General features: G+C 39.6%; 1 long non-coding RNA gene across 1 annotated transcript; it reads right to left on the reverse strand.

Moving 5' to 3' along the window:
• Positions 1-197: 197 nt before the first annotated feature.
• LOC132591957 (uncharacterized) lies at positions 198-25164 on the reverse strand. The gene is made up of 4 exons (XR_009557415.1): positions 25028-25164; positions 24267-24408; positions 22518-22585; positions 198-348 (listed from the first exon to the last, which is right to left on the reverse strand). It is a non-coding gene; the product is annotated as an uncharacterized LOC132591957 (long non-coding RNA).
• Between the last annotated feature and the right edge of the window lie 1162 nt (positions 25165-26326).

The following is a 26326-nucleotide window of genomic DNA, read 5'->3' on the forward strand; positions in this document are numbered from 1 at the left end:
TCTCAGCCTCCGGGTTTTCACCCAGGGTCCAAATAAACTCTCAGCTCAACCACAACTAGAAGATTTCCTGGAAACAGCAGACCTCACCCTATTTTCTCACTCTAAACTTGCTTTTTATGGGTAGGCCCAAGTTAGATGGTACTTCCTCAGGCTGACCACAGCTTTGTCCCATTCAGCTGCACTCTCCATACCTGGTTCCAGAGGCAGCAGGTTTGCCGAGTTCCCCAGCGAGTCCAGAAGATGGGGAAATGGCCGCTTCACTCACAGCTCTTTCTTCACCCCCTTTCCTCTCCTGCTCCTCTTCCTCCAGTAGTGTTTAAGATGCCAGTATCCCATTCCTATAGTTAGCTGTGAAAAGCAAAAAAAGTGGTTACATCATAGGATCCATGACACATTGATTAATTAAGGTCACAATTCTGCCAACCTTTCCATATTGGTAATCATTTTTCCATGTTGCCATGTGGGCTTCAGAAGGAAGTACCTATGCCAACAGAAACTCTCCCAAGGACTATGAGGAATCTGTAAGAAAAACACTGGGGCTTCATTATGTTATCTTGTTAGTTTTATTTATTATTAAAGTTTAGTTTACATTTATGTGAGGCACTTATTTTTCTCAAAGAAAAAGAGACTCTCCTGAGGAAAGGTGTGGAATGTCCAAAACTGTGTGAGTAAGGGGATATTCCTTGTTTGCCAGGAAGATTGATTTTGTTAATCACCCCCCAGCTCCACAACAGAATCTACCAGATACCATAAGCCCATGAAGATGGAAACCATTGCTGTGGACAGGGTAAGCTCATTCAAAATATGGTGGAATTTGGATTGATTTGGAAAGAGCTTGAACAGGGATGAAATAAGTAGACTCCATTTCAAAGTCTCCTCCAGAAATTCAGCACCATTGCTATTTATAAACTGGTTATGCTGTTACTAACTGCATAGTATCACCAATACTGGATTGACTTGCAAAATAGTCACAATCTGATTTCTTGGGTCTTTTCCCCAAGATTGTTGGTCTTCCTCCTGGCTGGGTGGGAAAGACTCATTTGATCGTCTCATATCGTCTAAGTGGGCATATACTTTGTATTCAAAAGGTCCAAATTCAATTTCTGACATCTCTAAGTATGTTTAGGGAAGCTTTTAATGTTTGATGGATTTCTGTATTTTAATAATTTGTTGGAAGCCGCCCAGAGTGGCTGGGAAAACTTTTGCAATGTTAGTTGGCATAGTCTGAGCCAGGTGGATCAGTGGTCTGACTTAGGATAAGTTCCTACTACTCTCACACACACCTAAGCCACATGGGAGAGCAACATGAAGAAATCCTAATATTCCTAATTCCTAATATTCACCAAATTATTTTCCCTATCTGTTAGGCCATCATTTAGCATCTTCACTAGCTATCAGCTTGCCATTGCATTACTAACTGAATCTTGCATTGTTCCATTCGCATGTGCAGTCCCCACCTCTGCTCCTGATTAGCTGCTTAAGAAAGGACTCACAGTTGTATATAGTGATAAAATTTAGATGAAATAAAGATGACATAGGAACAACTTGCAAATTTAGCAGCCACTATATTTGCAGAATGACAAATACCACATCTGGGGGCAGCTGTTCTCTCCAGCTATTCTAATGGCCCTTTTGATGTTCTGTGCCCTTCAAGTGTTGCCATGTTAAAGGAAAATTTATACGACTGTATGGTGGATAAGAGCTTACTCAAATAAAAACATGAGGAAGAAATAAAAAGAACAGCTATGTGAATTATAGAACAGACGTGCTTACATAAGCCCTTCAGTTCTGAGCGGAGTGATATGTACAGAAAGAATTATTTGTGAAAGTTTACTTTTAGTATTTTCCTCTTATTTGGTGACACAAGACCATTCTTGGTTGTTGTTTTAATGAAACTTAAATTAGCTGGCATGCATACTTATTCAGAAAATGGATTAATAGGTGTTATGCCAAATATTTAGCATCTGAACAGCCTACCAGGGAGAGACTGACACAATAATGGTCAAATAGTATCTTGCTCCCTCCCTTTTAATTTCAGAACCATGAAGGAAAATCTCTCTTTAAGTTGTGATCTTAAGCACCCTTACCAGGAAGTTCCATTAATTTCAGCAGGACTCATGTAAATATATTTAATTAGGACCGTAAAGTCACTGTGAATGTTGAGTAACAACCTCTTAAGACAGGTTATTTTCATTTTAGCTCAGTACAATTATTGGAGATGGATCTTGGCAGAAGACCAGCAGATCTGGCCAACTGTAAAAAGGTGTGACCATTTTCCTCTTCATAGTATAACAAACCCAGATCACTGTGTGCCATGTAACTAGTATGCCAGACACTCCAAACACCCAGAGTTAGTACTGAGTTGCAGTTTTACTTGCAGAAAATTGGTTCTTGAGCCCCCATTCTTATGTATAACAACTCAAATTATATGCTCATTCCACAGTGTTAGAAATGAAAAGTCAATATGGTTTTAAGAAATAAAACCTTGTCCTATTACAGGGATGCATGTATTTAAAAGGGGAGCAGATCTGCTTTTACACTTGAAACAACTAATTGGTGAATGCATATCATGGCATGAGATGACATTTCTTTCAAAAACGATTGTACGCTTATGCATTTGTTATCTGCAAGGCTGGTGGTTCTTCTAAAGCAAAACAAAACAATCAAGAAACTCATATTAAAATGAGAAAAAGTATTTATGTCATGTCTTTTCTAAAAGAACACCGGATTCAATTATTTTGATTCATCTTTAAGCCTAATCAATACATTTGGGTTTTTTAAATAAAGTTAGATAGGCTAACAAAGTGTGCCTTTCTTTCCTTTCAATTTGTGTTTGTTTTACTTTCAACATATGCCTTTTATGTGAAAGATACTCAAATCTCAACCAAAGTTGCTATAGGGGATTAAATTCAAGTGTTTTATTTGTCAACACAAATCTGGGTTTTGCAAACTGTTTTAAAAGCTACCGTAAATTTCAAAGATGCATTACCCACTTTACAAATTCAAATAGGCATTTCAATATAATAAACTAACAATCGTGGTCAATGCTTAGTTTGTCTTTGATATATGTTGAACAAGACTGTACACAGTTCTTAAAGGCAAGATGAAAGGTCAGTTTCCCTCAACATTTTGGATGTAGAATATTTTCCATCATCTCTCAAATTACTCTTAGAAACACCTGTTGATTTTGCAGCACAGTAAAATCTAGAGGACAATTAGTTACACACACAATTAGGCACAGACTGGGGTAAGTTTACCCAGCTGTCCTACCGGCTCTACACAGGCCTGTCTGTTAGTGTTCACTGATGTTCTTGCTTGGGACCCCTCTTGAATACCTACCCACACATTTTGTTGCTGGTGGTATTGTAACTGGCATAACTCACTGCCCCACAGCATTGTTATATGCCTCATGGCACTAACTGTAATGCACCACCCAATCTATGTTTTTTAAAATCTTTTTTTATTGAGTTTATTTACAACACATACACACACACTTGTCAAACTGAACATGAAAATAATAATACAGAATCAAAAGAGAAACAAACAACAAGACATAAAACAAAACAAAAAGTACAAATAAAACATAACGTAAGAAAACTTATACAAAACAAATAGTCAATAATATATATTTATTTCAGTTCTTCTTTTCTTCCAATTGACTTTCTTCATCCTCAACACGGTTCTTTTATTGTTTTTGGTAAACCTTTTTAGTTATTTGTCCCTTTTCTTTCTGTTTTTAACTTAAGTACCATAAATTATTTTGCAGAAGTTAATCAAAACAAGTCCAAGTATTAATTTGAGGGCACTGCTTTTTAAGATATTCTCTGTATTTTACCCATTCCTTTTGGAATTTTTGCTTGGTTTGAACCCAGCACCACCCAATCTAAGTGGTGTATCGGTGAAAAAAAAGCTTTTCTCTAGTTGCCAATTGGATAAACCCAATACTTCTCAATAAATGTGTGAACCACTGGCTGCTATCCAAATTGGGTGGCTACTGAAATAACTGGACAAAGAGGATCAGATGCAGGTGACATTGTCTTATCAAGGCTCCTTTCTCTGCCTCTATTCAGCATTAGTAGATGTTGTGTCCAGATGCAAACACATGTATATGTCCTGTCTCTGAGTGAGGCTAAGACAGTGCTTCCTTACTTGAACCTGTCTGGTCAGCAAGTCCAATTAGGATTCTTGGTTATGGTTTCTGTGGTTGTTGAACACCCTCCCCAAAGACATGTGCCTGTGCCTGTTCTGATCACTTAAAGGTAAAGGTAACGGACCATTAGGTCCAGTCATGACCAACTCTGGTGTTGCAGCGCTCATCTCGTTTTACTGGCCGAGAGAGCCGGCGTACAGCTTCCAGATCATGTGGCCAGCATGACAAAGCCGCTTCTGGCAAACCAGAGTAGCACACGGAAACGCCGTTTACCTTCCCGCTGTAGCGGTACCTATTTATCTACTTGTACTTTGACGTGCTTTCGAACTGCTAGGTTGGCAGGAGCTGGGACCAGGGCCGCCCCTAGGCCCAGGCTGGGTGGCGCAAGGCACCAGGGCACCTGGCCATCAGGGGCACGGAAGGGGCGCCAAACGCTGGTGTCTACCTTCACGCGCCTCTGCTGTTGAGTGGCTTCAGGCAGCTCTACAGAGGCGTGTGCGGAGCGCTGGCCTGAAGCCGCCTGAACAGCTGAGAGGTGCAGCACGGCAGCCCCAGGCTCACACTCCCTGCACGCCTTTGGAGCTTCGCGCAGGGAGCAGGAGCCTGGGGGTGCCTCCTCCGCGCCTCTCAGTTTTTGAGCGGCTTCAGGTCGCTCTCCGGAGGCGTGCAGGGAGCGTGAGCCTGGGGCTGGCTGCTTCGTGCCTCTCAGCTCCTTGCGCGCCCCTCCTGCTCGCCTCACTCACGGGGGGTGCCGGAGGGATCTTGGCGCCAGGGCACCAGATATGGTTAAGACGGCCCTGGCTGGGACTGAGGAATGGGAGCCAGCTCCCCTCCCCATCGCGAGGATTCGAACCACCAACCTTTTGATCGGCAACCCCTAGGGCTCTGTCGTTTAATCCACAGCACCACCCGCGCCCCTGATCACTTAGACCCAGGTAAAATGTATTTTATTTTCCCTCATCTTTTTTATTGCTGTTGGTTTGGTTTCTCTGCTGTTGATAGTCTTTCTGTTTTGCTTTATGGTGCCTGAGGTTGCCTTAACAGTTTTTGAAGATGGGGCAACTCCACAGTTCCCTAGACTCCTCTACTACAGAAGCTAAAGTTCAAGAGATTGCATACTTGGGTCCTTATGAAAGACTACAGAATTTAGAAGGCAGTCAGATTTTGGGTCTTTATGATTTAAAGGCTGTTTAGAAGAGGATTTTCCAGCCATTTTGTAATCCTAAAATATATTGAACAAAACAATTATGGGAGTAACCAATGAAAATATACTGCAAGATTGGGGAATCAACTTAAGATAGACTTTGAGTTAGGGTTGCTATGGGTGCTTCAAACTACACAATATGCGGAAGAGATGCCTGCAATATAAGATTACATGAAATGACAGGAAAGAAACCAAAGATGGATTAGAAAATGCAGGTGGGGGGATGCCTGAAAAGAGAGAGTAATTTGCTGTATATATGAGTCAGGCTGAAAAATGTTCACGAGCCATTTATAAAGAGGGAGAGTTACAGCTTGATGGCATTTGAAACAATACTTCAGGAGCAAACCTATAAATGATTTTGCATTGTCTTTCTCTTGCTGAATGGAGAATGAAGTTTAGTGCCTATAATTACAGTGGGTGGTAAAGACTTAAACAATTCTTGCAATTATAATATGAAAAGGGGAGCATGCAGAAATGATCCATCTTTCCATGTCCCTGGCAATATTCTCCAAGGATCCAACGACTAAGTTGCTTTCTAGTGTTGATTCATGTGATGCCATGTGCAGATTAGGCATTCTGGAGTTTACAGATAGGACTGACTTGAGCACAAAGCATGTGCAAAGAGAGCACATTTTCAGCTTTAAAAAGAAGAAGTTTACCATCTAGAATGTTAATGATACCATTTTTAACATTTATGTATTCAGGGTGTAATTTATGTAGTGATGCATAGTTCATGAACACAGGTTGTCAGTCAATAAACACTTCACCTGTCACCCATTGTTTCTGGAACAATAAGCAAGTTGAATAATGGCGTTTATATACACACAACCAACTTTAGTCATCCTACAAAGCAATCTGTGTTGCATATGGATGATCTATATGTTTGGTGATCATATCAATCCCTGACCCTATGGATCCATTTAAACCACAATGGCAAAAAAAGGTTATTTGTGACATTACAGATGAAACATGCAATGCTTAACTATCCAGTATATTAGAAATGGCCAACAGACATTTGAATTGGCTTCATTCCTCCAACAGTATGAAAAAACCCACTACATAGTTAAAGGTATTTCCTCCTCTAGTCTCAAGAAAGGTCCCTGTTATTTTTGTGGGACCTCTCTACTGTAGATAGTTTTGCTACACCCTTGTGGTTACTGTTAAAATATAGGGATGAGAAGCCCTAGATTCTTTCTTCTGCCACTGGCTTCAGTAAAGAAGACAGCAAACAATCATAGCTATTAACTATGTTTTATTAGAGAGCGATGGAAAAGTGTGTACGCCATCACTCTCAGTTAGAAGTGAAAGTAAGAGAGAACAAAGAACACAGGTTACATCTGTTCTCCTGTGTGGGAAAGTTACAGCAGTCACACATCCAAACATCAGCCTGTCTCACATGCAGCTGGGCAGTGGACAGAATTGAATATGCTAACAGTTACTACCTGGTGGTTACTACCAGTGCTTTTTTTTCTTTAAAAAACATGTTTAGGTGTACTTTCATTTTCCTACTCATATTGAAATAATGTCCCTCAATGAGGCTAAACTTAAATTCACAAAATGTTTAGGGGTATGCGTACCCCTGCATCCCCCCAGAAAATAGCACTGGTTGCTACACATTATACCTCTTGCAGAAATGGCCACTGGAATCTCTCTCCATGTGGTAACTGCTACATGCAGTAGTTACAACTTAGAGCAGTAGTGGTGAGTTCAGACCACACTGACATGCTGCATATGTTGGAGCCACTGTATAGAACAGGGCTAGTCAAAATGCTACCATCCAGAAGTTTCAACTATGACTCCCATTAGCACCTGCCAACCTGGCCAATGGTTAGGAATAACTGGAGTTGTAGTGAACTGATGGGAAGATCTCAACTCTTTCTTCTCCTGAGCCAGCTGCCAGCTGCATGCTGTGACCATACAGCTGTTGGGAGATTCATTCCCCATGTGAAATAAACTACCGGTAGCTTAGCCAAGATGCTTTGCTACTGTGGTCTGTTACGCAACTGTGCAAACCTCTGCGGATGCTAAGAGTGTGTTGATGTACTCCCATATCAATCACTACGATGTCCGGGGGCTGAGGAAGGCTAAGAAACTCCCGGACGATCGCCCAGGAAACAGGGATCATGCCAGTCGGGCATGTGTCTCTGCCAGGGTCCTACTCATGAGTAGAGCTCGTTTCCTGACAGCAGCAAGGTCCAAGGAAACTCCCCTCCACCTCACTGCGTGCTCCTTGGGTGAGGGGGGGAGGGTTCCTTGTATTTATTTACAAAGCCATGAACAACTTAGGTCCAGGATACCTCAGGGATCACCTGAACCATTCTATACCAGCTTGATCACTGAGATCAACTTCAGGAGTCTCTCTGGTCATTGCCCAAGTTGGGAAGCTCATTTGACAACAATGAAAAAAATGAACATTTGGTGTCATCGGCCAAATCCTGTGGATTATTCTGCCAATAGACATTCAGTGGGCACCATCTGTGTCAATTTCTAAATGCCTGCTGAAAACTTTTCCATTCTATTCTTCTAGGCCTATGCAGGCAACTAATAGTACACACACACACACACACACACACACACACTTTGGTTACTGATCTTTATTCTTAAGGGTTTTTTGGGGGGGGTGCTTTCATTGTATGATTTTTTTATTGTATTTTTACTGTGGTAAACCACTTTAATATGTTGGTATATACATTCCAGTCTAAAATCCTGAACACTCACTGGGCTAGATGGAGCGATGATCAGACTGGATATAAGGAAGTTTCCTATGCTGGGAAAACCTGTCCCTTACTAGATCAGGGTGATTGTGTTGTCTTTGCAAACAATTTAACCAGCTGTTTATGAGAATATTGTTGGTCTTTATCTCTTTCCCTCTTTGAAACTTCCAAAATGGCCCTTTTCATTCTGTGATAATAATTCCCTTTATCCTTCCCAGTTGTGAAATGGGACACAGGTTTGTAAAGAAATGGATTTTAAAAGACCCCACCCCCCCACACACCCAATTGAGATTGCCAAATGATCCTTTTCAGCCATTTACAAAAACAAAATCACCATTCCACAAGAAGTCAGCACTCTGGTGAATTTTAAATTGAAGTATTTGTTCCTCAATAGAGCATTATGCCCTTAACTTGACAATTCAGTTGAGGAGGCCTCTTGGCAGTTCATCCAGGTAATCACAGCATAGCAGGTGAGCATTAGCAGATCAAAGTTGAAATGCTCAGGAATGTACAAGCAATCTTTGGAGAAAAATAAGAGGGGAAATGCCTAGCAACTGAGCACCAAATAAGTAATCTACTTTTTCATGATCCTGCTTGGTAAATAGAATAAACTTTAAATACCTAGTAATCTAATCTCTGTTGGTGATGGTTTAATTTCATGTTATGGAAATATAGGCAAATATATATAGGTCAGTGTCAGAGCACATGTTCCGCCTGTAGAAAGCCACAAGATCAAACCTTAGAGTTTTCAGATAGGACTGGAAATTCTGCAGAACTGCTTCCAATTAGTATTGATAGTACTGAAACAAAGAGAACACTGATCTGACATGATAAAAGGGAACTTCCTGTGTGTACTTAAGATGAGCCACACATAATATTCAGCATGTGATGGTAGATTTGCAGACATAAAACAACAACAAGAAGCTGTCCCAATACAATGGAGATTGGTGTGTGTGTGTGTGTGTGTGTGTGTGTGTGTGTGGTTATGATGGAGGAATTATTACTTCCTAAGCACTGCAGGACTCACATATGGATCAGGGCAGAGTGTGGACGTGATTCTTTCTCCATCTCTTTGTTGGGCTTCTTTTTATTTTTAATCACCTCTCATTGATTTCAATCAGATTTAATATATGGTAACTATGCCAGCTGCTGGGCTGGCATAGTTTGTCTCCTTTGTGGTGTCAAGAAAATGGAAAGGCTTTTGATTCAGTGGCTCCAAAGGTCTCCCAAAACACAGTCCTGTTCAGCCTACCACTGCCAGAGTGATAGCAACAGAGTTTTCCTTCCCTGTGAAAGGACAACAAGGAATAGGCTGTGAAAGACTGGGGGAAATTATGGAAAGTTGATTCAAAATGTACAACTTATATGAAGCTGTCAAACTAGCAAAAATGTATAGAACAAGTGCTAATAAGTGCTGGGAGTGCAAAGAGAATTCCACATGTGGTGGAATTGTAAAGTAATTAAAAGTTATTGGCAAATGATATATAATGAAATGAAGATGTTTAAAATAACCTTTGTTAAAAGCCAGAAGCTTTTCTGTTGGGTATAATAGGACAGAAACTAAACAAAAAAGCAGAAGAAGGTGTTTACGTATGCTACAATGGCAGCTCGGAGTCTACTAGCCCAAAAATGGAAGGATGACAAAATACCCACGAAAGAATTGCAAGTCAAGCTTATGGAATATGCAGAAATGGTGAAACTGATGGAAAGAATCAGAGACAAGGATAATGAAGAAATTAAAAAAGACTGGGAACCTTTTATGTTGTATTTACAGGAATACTGTAAAGATACGAACTCACTAGCAGGGTTTGATTAAACACTTACAAGTAAGAAAATAAGATCAAAGGTTATGTAAGGACAACATGGAATGAAATTTACTGTAAGATGTAATCATGAAGGAAAATTTGGTATAAAACTGATTAGGAAATAAGAGTATTAAGGTATAAGATTATAAAATTAGATAATAATTAAGCAAAAGTAATAAATGTTTAAAGAACCAGAAGGGGAAGTTGAGGCAAGTCACGGGGAGGGGTGGGTTTCTTTTTCTTTTATATGACAAATGTTATATTGTGTTGTTTGATTGAATATAAAACTGTAAAAAAAAAAAACCACCCCAAAAAAGCAAGGAATGGGCTGTATGTACATGCCTTGCAAGAGAATTCCATAGCATTGGAGCTGCTTCAGCAAAGGTCTTGATCCTAGTGGAAACTATTATAGCCTTTTCACAAGCTGGAATATGAAGCAGAGCCTTCTCAAAATATTTGAAGGGCCAGGGTAGTCACAGGGGAGAGAATGTTGCTTGTGCCGATCATGTTCTAAGCTATTTAGAGAATTAAAGGCAAAAGCCAGTGATTTGAGTTGGAGTCAGACACAAACTGGCAGCCAGCGAAGATGATTCAAAACAATTGATACATGTGCATATCAGGTGAACAGTCAGATTCTGCACTACCTGAATAGTCTAGCCTGGAGGTCACCAATGCCTGACTTCATCATATTGTTTCTAGCTAGTAATGGGCCCACAAGCTTTCTGCCACGGCAGAAAACAAACCTCACTTAGCACTACAGGTTTGTGGAATAAGAGAGAGAAGATGTCAACCTACAGTTCTTTCCAGTCTTTACTATGATAGCCAGGGGATAATCTACTGGATTGATGCTTCCAATTGCCTTTAGGATTGACAACTCATAGGTGTTTACTCTTGACCAGGTTTTGCAGTGTAATGCAATGGGTAGTTGCAGAAACTTGCATCTCTTAGAAATAAGGTTAACTTCTTAAAGGAGATCAGTTTAAAAGAAAGCGTGGCCAGGTCTGGCAACTTAATTGCAAAACTGTCCTTGACCAATAAATAAAAATTAACGCAAAAGATAGTTCCTTCCCAATACTGTAAAATGATATGTGGGTTGGGGGGGGGGATTTCCATCTTCAGAACAGCTCTAGTAAGCTACATCAATAACATTAAGTCCCTGTTTATGTCTTTCATGCCTGAAATCAATTTTTCTTGCTTCCACTGTAATCAGCCTATTGGAATTATAATTAAAGCAGCTCTACTAGTACTGCTGTAGTTAAGGCTCTGTCAGTGCTTCTATTATATGCACCTATTTCATGAGTTTACAGCTAAGCCATCAAAATTTACTTGAGCAAGAAACAGCTTGAACTTTTGTGGTGCATTTAAATGATTTTTAATTTTACGATACTATACAAAGCTTGGCACCTTGGAATCTGGCTATGTTTTGAGCCAACTTGATTTATATTAGTTTTTGTGTAATCATGCAATACTTGATGTCCAAATATGCAACTAAATTGCAAAAAAACAAACAAAAAATGGAGAGAAAGAAAGGAGGAGGCATTACTTGGTTGTATAAATATAAATATATGTGTTGATGTCGACATTTTGAGATATCAGAGTGGATCTGGAGAAAAACGGAACACTGGTCACTCCATAATTATAACACTAAAAGCAGTAATGCCCCAGTAGTCCTATTGAAGGAGAGGCACTGGGCAGGCAGAAAAATTGTTTTGTGCTTACCATCCTTCCAGTTTCCTACAGGGCATAGGAACAAGGGCAGTCCCACAACACCACACATGCGAAACTACAAAGGGATCCTGTTCCTTTATGCATTGTCCATTGTCTGAATGAATTGCCAGAACAGATTCATGTGAATTGTTGACCATCAGACAAAGACGCATTAGCAATGTGGCAAGGATAGCCATGTTATCCTAGACTAGCCACAGGGGTTAAAACATTCACATATTCATTGCAAATATAAATGAAAGGTGGGAGCCAGGCTGGCTGGCTATCAGTCCTATACCCTATTCTGTGTTTTCTACGTGTATACATATATATCCCATTCTCATTCAAACAGCCTGAATATACAGAAACTTGCCTTTTCCTGAAATGTGTGGGGAGGAAGACATACGTTCTCAGCCATAACCAGTAATGTCTATTGTCCCCTCTAATAAATGCAGCACAAAGAATGTATTTTCAGAAAGCACTAACAAATATTTATGAACTCCTATAAAATGCAGGAAAGTTGCATAAAATACCTCAATTTCTTTCTTACATTCCATAACTGTATTGTTATTAATGGCTTTTTAAATAAAAAAAGGAGAGTTCCTGCATTTGTTCTGAATACCAAATGTTTGGAATACTTAGTAAATTTGTCAGGTTTACAAATCAGGACACAAATCCAGGCATTTTGCACTTAGTATGTTATTCTTATCCCATAGGATCTTTAATGCCATTTATAAACTATACTCTGTGAACATGGATTTTCTTAAAACTACCAGGTGGCTTACTAAAATGGTTTCACCCAGTAGATATAGACCATTGTGTTTATAAAAACTTTGGGGTACAGTGATGAAACATGATTTGTTTTCTATGGGCAACCTTCAGATGTACACCAGTTCTCACCTTATGGTACATAATTATATAGAATCATTAGTTGATCACCTTAGAGCCAGTGGGTTGATGATCAGAAGACTCAACATTTTATTCTGCCCCCTCGCAAATCTACAACTGTGATAATCTACACTGACAAAGATGTTACTTCCATATTCTAGCTATGGACTATGGAAAGAATTCTTAGAATTTTATCCAAACAGTATTAAATGCCAAAGTAGATATGCTGAATCCTTTGCCTGTAACAAGTAGAGAGATGCATCAGCAAAATTTGTAGTTACCCGATTCAAAACACACAGTAGTGTAGCATGTTCTGGTCTGACATGTTACAAACCAAAAGTCATTTCCTTCAGGCATTCTTTTGCAATTCACAATTCTGCTTACTTTTACACACACCATCAATATCCAGTTTGTAGCTATATGCACAAAATGTTAGTGATTTACCTTAACAAAAGTTGAGTCAAAGTTGTGAAACTGTATGTTGTACAAAGCCAGCTGCTTTTCTTTGTAGGTACAGTGGTACCTTGGTTTATGAACACAATTGGTTCCGGAAGTCTCTTCATAAACTGAACCGTTCATAAATTGAAGCGAATTTTCCCATTGAAAGTAATGGAAAGTGGATTAATCTGTTCCAGATGGTCCACGGAGTACTTAAACTGAAGCGTTCATAAACTGAAGTGAACTTTCCCATTGAAAGTAATGGAAAGTGGATTAATCCGTTCCAGACGGGTCTGCGGAGTACTCAACCTGAAGCGTACTTAACCCAAAGCATGGGTGTAATTGGTTCCGGAAGTCTGTTCATAAACTGAAGCATTCATAAACTGAAGCAAACTTTCCCATTGAAAGTAATGGAAAGTGAATTAATCCGTTCCAGATGGGTCCGCGGCGTTCGTAAACCGAAAATTCGTAAACCGAGGTGTTCATAAACTGAGGTTCCACTGTACTACAGAAGAGAATCTTTTTTTAAGCTAGCCCTTTTCTCTTTAAAACTTTCATTAAAGCTTTTGTTGATGTCTGTAGCACTACAAGAGCTACAAAGCTAGTTGTTCTGTAGACATAGATGCAGGAGTCCTTTAATGTTAACTCTTAGATGGGACTTTTGTTTATTGCTGTAAGTTATCTGACCAAGCAGCCTTTAGTCTGACAGGTGTCTTCTCTACTTAGGTACATTCACTTAATTATTTCTTGCCAATGTCTTGTTTGCTTGCTGTTCCTCATCCAGACTTTTTCTGGATGTTTTTAGCTTCAAAAGGAAGGGGCTCAAATTCCTACGAACTTTTAAGCCATGGTTCTTGTCAGAACTGCAATTCCTAAGGGGCAATATGAGAAGCCAATTTTGTAGTCCTCAAAATGTTATGGACTACAACTCTCAACATCCCTAACTGTAGCACAGACTGGTTAAGGCTGGTGGCAATTGTAGCCCAACAACATCTAGGGGGTACTATATTGTCTACCCTGTGATATGCCAATTTGCCTTAACTGCCAAATTGGGCAGCAGCCACCCCCTCCAATGATTGTGTTTTTTTTTTTAAAAAAAATTGATAGTTTTCCTTTCCCCACAATTCCTTCTTCTAATATGTGGTTGTCTTTCCCATAAGGCTTCCTGTTTTTTCCATATTCAGATAAATTCATATTTAATTACGTTTTCTTGCTAGCATTATGCATACAGATCACAAATACACAGACTATTGCCTCAGGGAGCTCAAATCAAGCCAAGACAGACAAACATCATTGTACATGAGTGGCACTGAGACACCACAAGAGAGTCATTTCATCATACAGTCTGGAAAGGAAACTGATGTTGAAGTACTCCATTGTGGCAAGTTCCATTGAAGTGAATGGGGCTCCAGCCAGAAATTCTGGGCTTAAAGTTGGATTTACAAACTTAATTTGATGGCATGTGCTCTTTAGGGAATAGGTGTAGACAGCTCAACAATTAGGATGCTGTAAAGGAGAAACTGATCAACAACTAAGATGGCATGGAGGAGGCTACAAAAATTGCTTAGCATCTCATCCTAAATAGTGCAAGTGTTTGCATTTGATAGATTAATGTGAAGACATTTTATGATCTTAAAATCTATTATGACTATAAGCCTACAGAATGAAATATGTTCTGTTCCTTGCCATTGATGGGGAAATGGATTAATGCCAGCTTCTGAAATAAACCAGTGAAAATGAATTCATGCCATATTAAATTACAGATGTGTTCATGGAGGACACCTCCTGCATTAAATGATACTGCCATGCTGCAGAGCCCACACCCTTTGCTGACAGACTACCAACTACATTCCCTGACAGCCACCCATTTAGCTACAAGAAGGGTACCTGCACACATATCAGCATATGTGCAAAGATCTATACATTGAGAGGGAAATCCTGGACCAAACAGGAGGACCCCTTCACACGCATGGTGGAGTCCTAAATGTTTACTCTGGTACATATATACAGTTGCCCATTTGCATGGGTATGGACAATTACCCGGTAGTTATATAGGTATGAGCATAGATCAGTATGCTAAAGCTGAGACTGAAGGAGTAGGGCTGGCAGATCTATTTGCACAGGTGTACAAACTGTGGGGTAGGGACACGGGTGGTGCTGTGGTCTAAACCACTGAGCCTAGGGCTTGCCGATCAGAAGGTCGGCAGTTCAAATCCCCGCAATGGGGTGAGCTCCCATTGTTCCGTCCCAGCTTCTGTCAACCTGCTAGGTAGCCAGTGTATGAACTGGCTTCAACTCTGTCAAGTGGAACTTTTTATAAATAGCTCACTGGGACCAAGCAACACATAATCAGACATCTTTTGACACCCACCTCTAAAATTACTTTTTCAATAATGTGCAGAATACTTCCGGCGGGAAGGTATACGGCATTTACATGTGCTGCTCTGGTTCACCAGAAGTGGCTTAGTCATGCTGGCCACATGACCTGGAAGCTGTACACCGGCTCCCTCGGCAAATAAGGAGAGATGAGCACCGCAACCCCAGAGTCGTCCGCGGCTGGACCTAGCTGTCAGGAGTCCCTTTACCCGTTACCCTTCACAAACTGTGGTATGGTGACCCTGTAGTCCAACTGCATCACAAAACTTGGAGAAGTACAGTAGTCCCTTTACTTACGTTCACCTCTGGTTACGTATCCTTCGGGATACATACGCGGTAAACCTGGAAGTATTTTTCCGGGTTTCACCGTGCAAACATGCACAGAAGCACTCTACCACGGCACACACATGCACAGAAGCGGTCCCTCCAGTTGCAGAAACCTCGGGATCTGACCAGAGCTCCGGAACGGATCCCGTCCGCAATGGGAGGTACCACTGTACTGTACAGCCTTTAGAGTGTTTAGAGAGTGCAAAATTAGTTTAAAGTACCAAGATGTTTTAGTATTTGCAATATAGCAGATAATTAGGCAATTGGGAGTGTTAAAAATGGACAAAAGTTAAAGCCCAAGAGAGTTCAATTCAACAAGCTTTAAGGGACTCTTAGGAAAAGCCTTTGGGCAATGATCATTATTCTCCACTTTTGAAGCATTTTATTACATTTGGCAAACTCATCAACTGTGAGAACAGGATTCTGGACTAGATGGACAATTGGCCCCATCTAGCAGGTTATTCTTATGTAATACATTACTTTTCAGGAATGGTATTTTATTTTATTTTATTTTAATATTTTATGTTTGTGAGCTCCCCGGAGATCAGTATTTTGAGACATCCTACAATATTATGAAGTATATTTTATGAAATATCTGTATTTTATAAAGATATTTTAAGGAATGCCAATGTCAAAAGCTTAAATATCAGGGCAACTTGGATTTCTGAAAACTTTGAAAGGTTCTCAACACACTTAATTCCCTTTAGGAACTATAGTGAATAACTTAATAGCTGTTCAGGGACCTGAACAGTCTATCTACTTGGAACACACCACATTTATCTTGTTTAATTGAATATTGACTCATTGAGGTCCTATTATAATTCATTATATCATGTGCCAGTCCAAAAGTCTTAACCATGCAGTCAGTCTACGTAATGAGAAGTTGCTGCTAAAAGGTCTTAACTGCATGCAGAACAGCTAATCTTTCAAATAAAATTTAATCAGCTAAAAACAAAACCCCCACAAAAATATGAATTTTTTTTGTGTGTGTGTATATATATCTTGTATACATCTATAGAAAAGAAACAAAAAAAATCATACAATATGTATATATGTTTGTACGTCTATAATGATTATATACATCTATACAAAAGAAATTGTTAGACACCAGAAAGTTCTATAATTTGAAAACAATATGAACACTATTAATCCATAAGCAGTATCACCAATCCATTTGCACCAACTGATCTTGCTGACTGGGTCACTTGGAGCAAAATATTATCTCCACCTAAAAAGGTAAAAGTAAAGGACCCCTGGAGGGTTAAAGTCCAGTCAAAGGTGACTATGGAGTGCAGTGCTCATCTTGTTTTCAGGCCGAGGGAGCCAGCGTTTTTCCACAGACAGGTTTCCGGGTCATGCAGCCAGCATGACTAAATCACTTCTGGCACAACAGGACACTGTGACAGAAGCCAGAGTGTACAGAAATGCTGTTTACCTCCCACCACAGGTACCGTATATTCCGGCGTATAAGACAACTTTTTAACCCTGGAAAATTGTCTCAAAAATCGGGGGTTGTCGGCAAGTCCCCCCCGCGCTGCACTACCAGGGACTCGCCGAGCAGTGCGGGGACTCACCAAGCAGCACCAGAAATCGCTTCTGAGCATGTCACCACATGCTCAGAAGTGATTTCTGGTGCTGCTGACATTTTGGATATGGGCAGCGTGGCAGGAGAAATCGCTGCAGACATTTTTGAGTTAAAATATAGAGTATATCCCAAATTCTATATTTTAACTTGAAAACTTGGGGGTCGTCTTATATGCCCAGTCGCCTTGTATGCCAGAATATACGGTATTTAACTACACACACTAGCATGCATTTTAACTGCTAGGTTGGCAGAAACTGGGAAAGAACAACGGGAGCTCACCCCATCTTGCGGATTCGAACTGCTTACCTTCTGATTGACAAGCCCAAGAGGCTCAGTGGTTTAGGCCACAGCACTACCTGTGCAACTTAGATCACCATTGATTCCATCACTGATTCTATTCCAGTTTCACTCCCTCTTCTATAATAGAGACAGCTAATAATTTTTTTTAAGTTGGAGTGAAATGGGTTTATATAAGCCGTGGGATGTGGTAGCCAACAACCATTAACAGGTAAAAAAATTGGCAGTCAAACTGGACAACAGGTGTATGAACTGGCTTCAACTCTGTCAAGTGGAACTTTTTATAAATAGCTCACTGGGACCAAGCAACACATAATCTGACATCTTTTGACAGCCACCTCTAAAATTACTTTTTCAATAATGTGCAGAATACTCTTTGATTCTTGGACTTGGAGCAATGTGGACTAAAAAGCCACTTCAATCTGTATCTGATTGAGTTGAGGGGGGGAACACATTGAAAATGGTGCACAGGTGGTATCTGACACCCCCACCCAAGAATATATTCAGATGATTGCTCAAGCATGGAGGGGTTATGAATGTATTGGGATGATGTACCATATGTGGTGGATATGTACAACTGTTAATACATTTTGGATTGCAGTCAGGAAACAAGCTTGATCACAAAATACTCTGTTCAATGTATGCCACAATTGGCTTTATTTTTTAAAAATAATAATGGTAGACAGAAGGACCTTCTACATGAAGAACTGATCACATTATCAATGGTTGTGCTCATCTACCGATTGCTCAGAATCTGAATGGTTTGGATAATTTGCAGTTGTCTGCTTGGAAACAAAAGGTTTGGACTCTGACTCTCATGGAAAAAATGACTAAACAGTTAAGACACACGAGCAAGCATGACTCCACCCTGCTCAGCGGGGAGACATATAAGCTTAACAACCAGTGGGAGGAGCCTGTTGATGCAAATACAACTGGAAGCTTCCCCTGATGTCACTGGGGGTCGTGCCATGGCCCTAGCCCGCAGCAGGGCATCAGACGACGCTATCCACGACCGCCGGATCCCTTTAACGGGATACCCCTAAAAGAGGAGGGTTGGATGATGGCCACAACCAGTCCACAAACACACTGGACAAATACATATTCCAATGTCTAACCGCCATCCGAGCCAAAGAGGCTTGCCGCCAATACCCTCACCGCTGCAACCAAATCCTAATGCTTTTTGTGATATCAGCCAACCAAATGTCATTTCCTTGATTGGAAAGATGAATGCCATCATCACGAAAGAGAGCCACCTCGCTGAACCTGGTGTCAGGGTGCTCAATAACATGGCCATCCATGTAACGCAGTTTGTGAGCCACCACACGATTCATGAGTTCCTGGATTTGTCAATGCAGCAGCGGAAAGAGGATTTGAATACTGCCACGCCGCCTTAAATGTAGGTAAACCCCGCCCCCCAGCCACCCCCCTGCTTAAAACAGGAAGCAGATCCCGTCCGCAAAGTCTCCCCTCTCCCAAAGAGGAGAGATCTTAGTGAACACAGTTTGAGATATCATCACAATTAAGTTGAAAATATGATATACACTCAATGAATTCCAGGGAGAACTAATCAGAATATATCACTGAGCATAGTTTAAGCTCAGTATGATTCACAAAAACAAAAACAAATCCTGATCCCAAATTATAAAAATTTTTGGACAACACTGTCCCAACAGGCTTTCTAAATCAGAAATTTAGTCTTATATCTGTTGAAACTGAAAGGTATTGTTTTAAATATTTGTACTGGTATTTAAGATATGGAGTTATAGATCTATAGTTAAGTATTTAACCTGTATTTGTTATTTCACAGCAGTAATTCTGATATAGGATTGCCATACATCCGGAATTTCCTGGGACATATCTGGGACATATCCAGAATGCGGCAGTTGGAAATTGGCAAAACACCTGGGAAATTCCCATGCCAGTTTGTGTTTGGATTTTCACTTTTTGAAATATGGCAAACCTATACTAATATATAACATATTTATGTTTGCACCATTTAACTGAATATATATTTAAAACAATTGAGTTAGGAAAAGTAAAGTGGTCCCCCCCCCCAGGTCTAGTAGAAAGCAAACAGTCTATGGAGGATCAATGGTCCATTGCAAAGAAATGGTTACTTTTTCAGGAAAGCACAAGTCTCCATTGTGGACCTGATCCTACTATTCTAAATCTCCCTTATTCATCCCTTTCAAACTCTTTAATTATTGGAAGGTGGGTGTTGAAAGAGGATATTTCTCACTACTTTCAAAAGAAGGATGGGGGAAAGGATAGGAAATAAGCCTTCCCCTTATTTTGCCCCAAAGGATAGTCTATTTGCTGCCCCCTGATGCAGCAGTAACAATGTACCTAAAAGTTGGGCCTTGGTGACCTGATTTGATTCCATGTGCATCTCAACTTTCTTTACGGCCTAAAATAAATGATTAATTTATCTTTTTTAGAGTAAGTGAATGGTTTCTTGAGCAATAATAATGCCTCTTTTGTCCCAAAGGTGGGCAAAATGAGACCCAAGACCAACCATTACAAGGCCTTTCTTTTGTCAGTTATCTAAAATTATATGTCAGTATACCTTGAGCTGTCTAGCAGTGAAAAGTCTCCCAGCCAGAAAAAGTGTTCAAATCATTCTGTTGAGGTTCAGAAGAAGGGAAAAAGCCAAAATCTACGAAATGACAAAGTGCAACTGTTTCATATTGCAAAATGAAAAGAGAGGGCAGCTATTGAGTTTTTATTTTTCATAAATATAGCCTCCAAATAAAAGAAAACTGTCTATATCCATCAATGAAAGTGCTTTTAACATTTGCCCAATAAATAACCTTCTTTGTAGACATCACCGTTAAGGATTTCTGAGATCATTGCTCTACTCCATAAATCCCCTAACTTGCTTAGCTGAGACAGTACTGTACATCAGAAATCAGTAAATGTGTATTATGTTTCTCTATTTACAAGGATTTTTTTTATCTTAGATTACATTTTTAGATTTTCTCAAGTCAGGAGCAAAATAGCATGGACAAAAAACAATGCTTTCCTATGTAGTATATGTGAAAAAGAACATTTATCAAGCCTATAAACAGATGCATAGATTCTCCCGAAGCCCTTGGGATCATTTGAAACCTTATGCACCTGTTTATAGCTTGCTAAGATAGCAGTAACTTCAGAGTATTGTTAGAGCTTTATATAAATCATCTCAGTAAATAACACAATAATCCAGTAAGGCATACCAAGGAAGGGTACAGATGAAACTACAGTGAGAATTTAGAATTCAGATATTGCAACAATCTTGAATATTTTATTATGTGAACTGCTTTGAACCTACTGAAAAACTGCATGTGTGTATAAAGAGTTAGAGGTGCTTCAATAGTCAGCTTTTCCAGTTGCTCAAGTATATTATCTTATTTGTGAAACATTCCCCACAAATAGCTAAAAATTTCCATCACCATTCAAATATTATATTTCTAAAATTCCCTAAGCTGCTTTTTCAATTTCTGAACTAGTGCCATAGTCTATAAAGTTAAACTAAAGAGTACTCAGTTTGTACACGTTTGTAAGCTGAACCAGGTCACTGCAAACATCAGCACCATAATTAATGTGAGCATCTTTCCACATCGTTCTGATGATTTTCACCACTTGATCATAAAATAAAAGAAGTTACTTGGTAAATGTCTGCTTAATTTTATAGATGCAGACAACCATTCTCCGTTTGGGTCTTGAAGTCTAGGTAGACTGCTGACTGACTAGCTGTGGTGAACAAACATTGTCTCCAGGTGAATAGGCAGTTATGTTTTCAAATTCCTGGTTTATTCATATTTTCTTCAAATAGGTATGTATGGGAAGACAGAAGGTATGTATGGGAAGACAGAACCTATTGCAATCAGGTAACACCAGCTATGAAAAGTTTTTCTCATCATTAGAAGCCACAAATATTTATCCTGGCTTTCCGAAACCTTCTTCCTTGCAAACCTACTTAGTGGGATGTTTTCACTGATGCCTGCAAGTTTTTCTTCTTGAGTTTTTATCATGTGAACTGCTCAGTTTTTCCTATGTAAATGAAAGTATAGAACCCCCCACTACATACATACATACAATTGTGTTCTAGTGACGTCTTTGCATGGCTGGGCTATAGAGCATCCTGCATTTTAATTGGCTTCTGTGTGCTTCATGCTTATATGAATCTATTCAAAGAATGGGGTTAGGAAGGAATATGTTCCATCACAGCAATGCTAAGAAAAAGTTTTGCCCCCTCTTTCTTTTATTCTGCTAGGATTAATAAGTAATGGGGGGGGAATGCTTCAATGAATATTTAACTGCAACACTGTAAAGATAAGAATAACACAAGAACTAATACTGATCGTTGTCTCCAGATTACTATGTAGATATAAATATGTGGATCTATATATATCATATGGATAAAAATACAAAAAGGGTAACACTTATAGTAATGTAAGTAATATAAATATATAAAAGGATAACTCATGTAGTAAGCCTCAACACAAATCCCAACTAAAAAATCTCCAGTAAATCTAAAGAGGTCACTGGAGATCTTAATGAGCTGTAGATGAGCATCTCCTTTCTTCTAGACCAAACTGAATTGTACAGATTAATTCAGGTGGGACTTACCTTGTGCCTGCATATTTCATTACGTACAAAAGAATAGCTAAGAGAGTAAACCTACATTCCTGGTTACCCTAATTGACCTTTACATTAGTAGAAAGATGACAGGCTCGAACAATGTGCTGAATTACTAAAGCTGCAGCTGAGGTTCACCTGCTCACTTCTGTGGTTGTCTGATTTGAGCAAGCTTTCACCGATCAACCTTTCCCTCTCCCTCTTAATGATAAATTAACAATGATTCAGACTGTTTTATATGCATTCGTGTGCTATAATCAAATCTAACACAATAATGGTGATGAACTTTGATTAGTTTCTAAATCAGTTTCCCTCCTTAACCTCACATATTAGAATGGACTCCCTAAGAAACTAATTTTAATTCTTATAATAGTCGTAACAGATGCATCATTTTTTCTAAATAACTTACCATTCCTGGGTCTCTGTTGCATTATCTCTTTCACTGTCCTGATACTGCAACACCATCTATTCTGATATCTGCAGGAAGTGTAATAAATATGTTGGTCCTTCATTTTCTTTATTATTAAGAATGTTAAACTTGATGTTTCCAAACTAAGGTCTGTACAGTGACTGCCTGATGCACACCTCCCAATTACTTAAAGTATCCTGTGTATCATTATGCTTTTCTCAGCCCATCAATCAATTTTATTCGTTTCAACAGGCCTTATATTCTTTGAAATTGTAAGAAACTGGGAGGACTACGAAGAAATATGGAAGAATCTGCTTTATTAAGAGTTCTCATATCAGACTAAATTCCTTTCACATTTCAATGTTGTCCAGGAGACATATCCTCTGCTTATTTCAAAAATAACAATGATCACGTATCTTAAATTATTTTCCAACATTTTGAGCTCTTTTCATTCATGTGTGTCTATTGCAGGCCAGATTGCTTAGTGCTTGATTAGAAAGCAGCACAAAATCATATACAGCTCTCCCTCAATTCAAGCGAGTGCTTTTTGAAGACTCAAGGATCAAGCCCTTTATGAGAGCACAGCTCTCATCCAAATGGGGTTCAGTTCTCTCAGGAATATTCCAGGGTCCATCTTTTACTGTTCAGCTTTTCTTTTCTTTTTTTAATAGTAGAATCATACCTTGGGTGGTGAACATGATCCGTGCGGGAGGCACATTCGCAACCTGCAGTGCCGCAATGCGATTTGGCGCTTCTGCGCATGTGCGTGATGTCATTTTGTGCTTCTGCGCATGTGCAAGTGCCGAAACCTGGAAGTAACCCATTCTGGTACTTCCAGATTTGGCACAGTCCACAACCCGAAAACGCGTAACCCGCAGCGTTCACAACGTTCGACTGTATCTACCTCTATGTAAAAGTGAAAAAATATACTTTTTTCTTTTTCTTTTTCCTTTTTTTTAAAAAAAAACAATCTCCAATCATTAATGAGAAAAGGAATGCCATTCAAAATGTATGAAGAGTACTGCAGGGTTTTGTCATGCATACATTAGTTTTGAGTTACAGTTAGGTAGGCGTGTTGGTCTGCCATAGTCGAAACAAAATTTTTTTTCCCTTCCAGTAGCACCTTAGAGACCAACTAAGTTTGTCATTGGTATGAGCTTTCATGTGCATGTATCTGAAGAAGTGTGCATGCACACGAAAGCTCATGCCAATAACAAAATTAGTTGGTCTCTAAGGTGCTACTTGGGACCCGGGTGGTGCTGTGGGTTAAACCACAGAGCCTAGAGCTTGCCGATCAGAAAGTCAGCGGTTAGAATCCTCATGACGGGGTGAGCTCCCGTTGCTTGGTCCCTGCTCCTGCCAACCTAGCAGTTCGAAAGCACGTCAAAGTGCAAGTAGATAAATAGGTACCACTTCGACGGGAAGGTAAACGGCTTTTCCGTGTGCTGCTCTGGTTCGCCAGAAGCAGCTTAGTCATGCTGGCAATATGACCTGGAAGCTGTACACCGGCTCCCTCGGCCAATAAAGCAAGGTGAGCGTCGCAACCCCAGTCGGTCACGACTGGACCTAATGGTCAGGGGTCCCTTCAGGGCCGGCTCTAGGGGTAGGCTGGGTGCTGTGGGGCTGGAAGGGCGCCCGACATGCTTGAGATGGCCCTGGGTCCCTTTACCCTTTACCTTTAAGATGCTACTGGAAGGAATGTTTTATTTAGTTTTGAGGTACTTTCTTTCCTTCTACAAATCATCTCACCTGTGATCTACACTTTGCAGTACTCCTGGGCACCAGTACTTCAATTAAAAACAGGAGAAAATATCATGAGTTGACTTCTGCCTTGGGGCATTTTCAGATCCAAGAGTACCAGGGAGGATGCAGAACATTTGATGAGTACTTGCTGGAAATGAAACAAACAAAAACATCACCCTAGGCCACCTCAAAATAACAAGCTCCCACACCTACAGAACTTTTAAAGAAACACTAAAGTGCCCTGAGAACAAAGCAGAAAACTGAAATCCTCTAGAGGAATCTGTCAATTTTAGTTTCTCTTAGTTAATCATTTTTCCATTCTTAAATTCAGTGTACGTTTCCAAAGAAATCTGTGATTTTTTAAATTAAAAAAATATCCTCATGAAAATTCAACAGCAGTGTGAATTTCTCCTCTTTTGGAGTTTTGTATGCCATTTCCCATAAGATAATGTATTTGTATATATTATTTTCAGTAATGTATGCATCTCGCTATGCATTTGTTGCTTGGAGAACTGCCTCAAAAAATTCAGAGAAGTGTGAATTTTGAATGATAACTGTATTCAGTTAACACATTGGTTCAAGAATTGCATTAGGAAATTGTTCATTAAAATACAAAATAACAACAAGCAAATCTCTCTCCTATTCCAAAGGAAAATAACCTTTTAAGAAATGAATGAATGAATACTTCAATTTAGACATTTTGGACTACTAGTGCTTAGATTGTGTTGCTTCAGATTGAATTTTGATTCCTTCCCCCCAACACTCACAATAAAATGTGTGGCTATGGGTTTTCTTGTTGCAAATGTATTTGGATTCCCCATATCATGAACTATTGCCATCATTTTCAGATGCCTTCTATTTTTTGCCTCCATCTCCATCAATACCGTAATTAATATAAAAATCTGCAGTTGGACATGTGAGCATTCCTCCTGAAATTAGATAGGAATTAGACAGAATTTCCATCACACCTTTGAAAAAAAAAGCACAGTATATGGTTTTGTGAATTGAAATATCCAAGGAACTCAATGCTTGTACCAACCTAGTCAGATACATGGGGCTTTACTGAGGGTTTTTTTAAATGATAATGTCACAGTGTATTTTTATGTAAATATTTTATTTTATTATTATTCAATTAAAAGTGAAAGAAATGCACTGAACAACTAAATCCATTGTAAAATGCCTGATGCAAAGATCCGTTTTTGTAATGGCACTTTTACTGAATCTTCAAGGACAGTAATTTAGTTTTCCCAGTTCTTTTCCTGATAATCCTAGTAACAGTAGCCAGTCACAATCATCTGGAAATATATTTTTTAAAAGATTTTAAAAATCCCAGTCCCATAAGCACATAGCTACATATGTTTTTATTTGTTGTAACCTTGAGCAATAACAGCTCACAAGCTTATTGTAAACAGGAGCCTGAGAGGCCCAGTGAACAAAGATTTATTTGTTGGTATTTATTTATAACCAGCCCTTCACCAAATGGTCTCTGGGGTGGGGACATTAGAACTATTTATGAACAGTATCAATAAGGCTAAATCATCCACAGAATATGTATTGCAGCAGATAAAAAAGAAGAAGAGATGACTCAGCTCAGAGGGAAGGTAATTCCACAGGCACAGAGCTATCATGGAAAAGGCCCTCTCATAGACTCCCATCCTATGGACTTCACTCTGTGGCAGGACTACATGCAGGTCTTGCTAACCTTAATTCATGGGCCCCAAGTTATTCATGGTTTTATATGTTATCATAAGCTAAGCAGGCTAACCTACAGCTTTCCAGATGTTGTTAGACTCCAACTCCTACCAGTTCCAGGTAGCATGGCCAATGGTGGGGGGGGGTGTTGGGAGTTGAACAATCTGGAGGGCCACAGATTAGCCATCACTGGTAAATTGACTTTCTCAAGGCAATATTCAAAATCAGTGATTCCCAATTTGGGGTCTGGGGACCCCTGGGGGTATGTGGAGCACAACCACTTCTTTTGTCATTTTTGCATGGTAATATCACAAATTTTATGGTCTGTTTTAGTGCTGTATGATTTTTCAATGTATTAGCCAAAATCTGTTTTG

The sequence above is a fragment of the Zootoca vivipara genome, chromosome 4, assembly GCF_963506605.1.
Source record: "Zootoca vivipara chromosome 4, rZooViv1.1, whole genome shotgun sequence".
Lineage (NCBI taxonomy): Eukaryota > Metazoa > Chordata > Lepidosauria > Squamata > Lacertidae > Zootoca > Zootoca vivipara.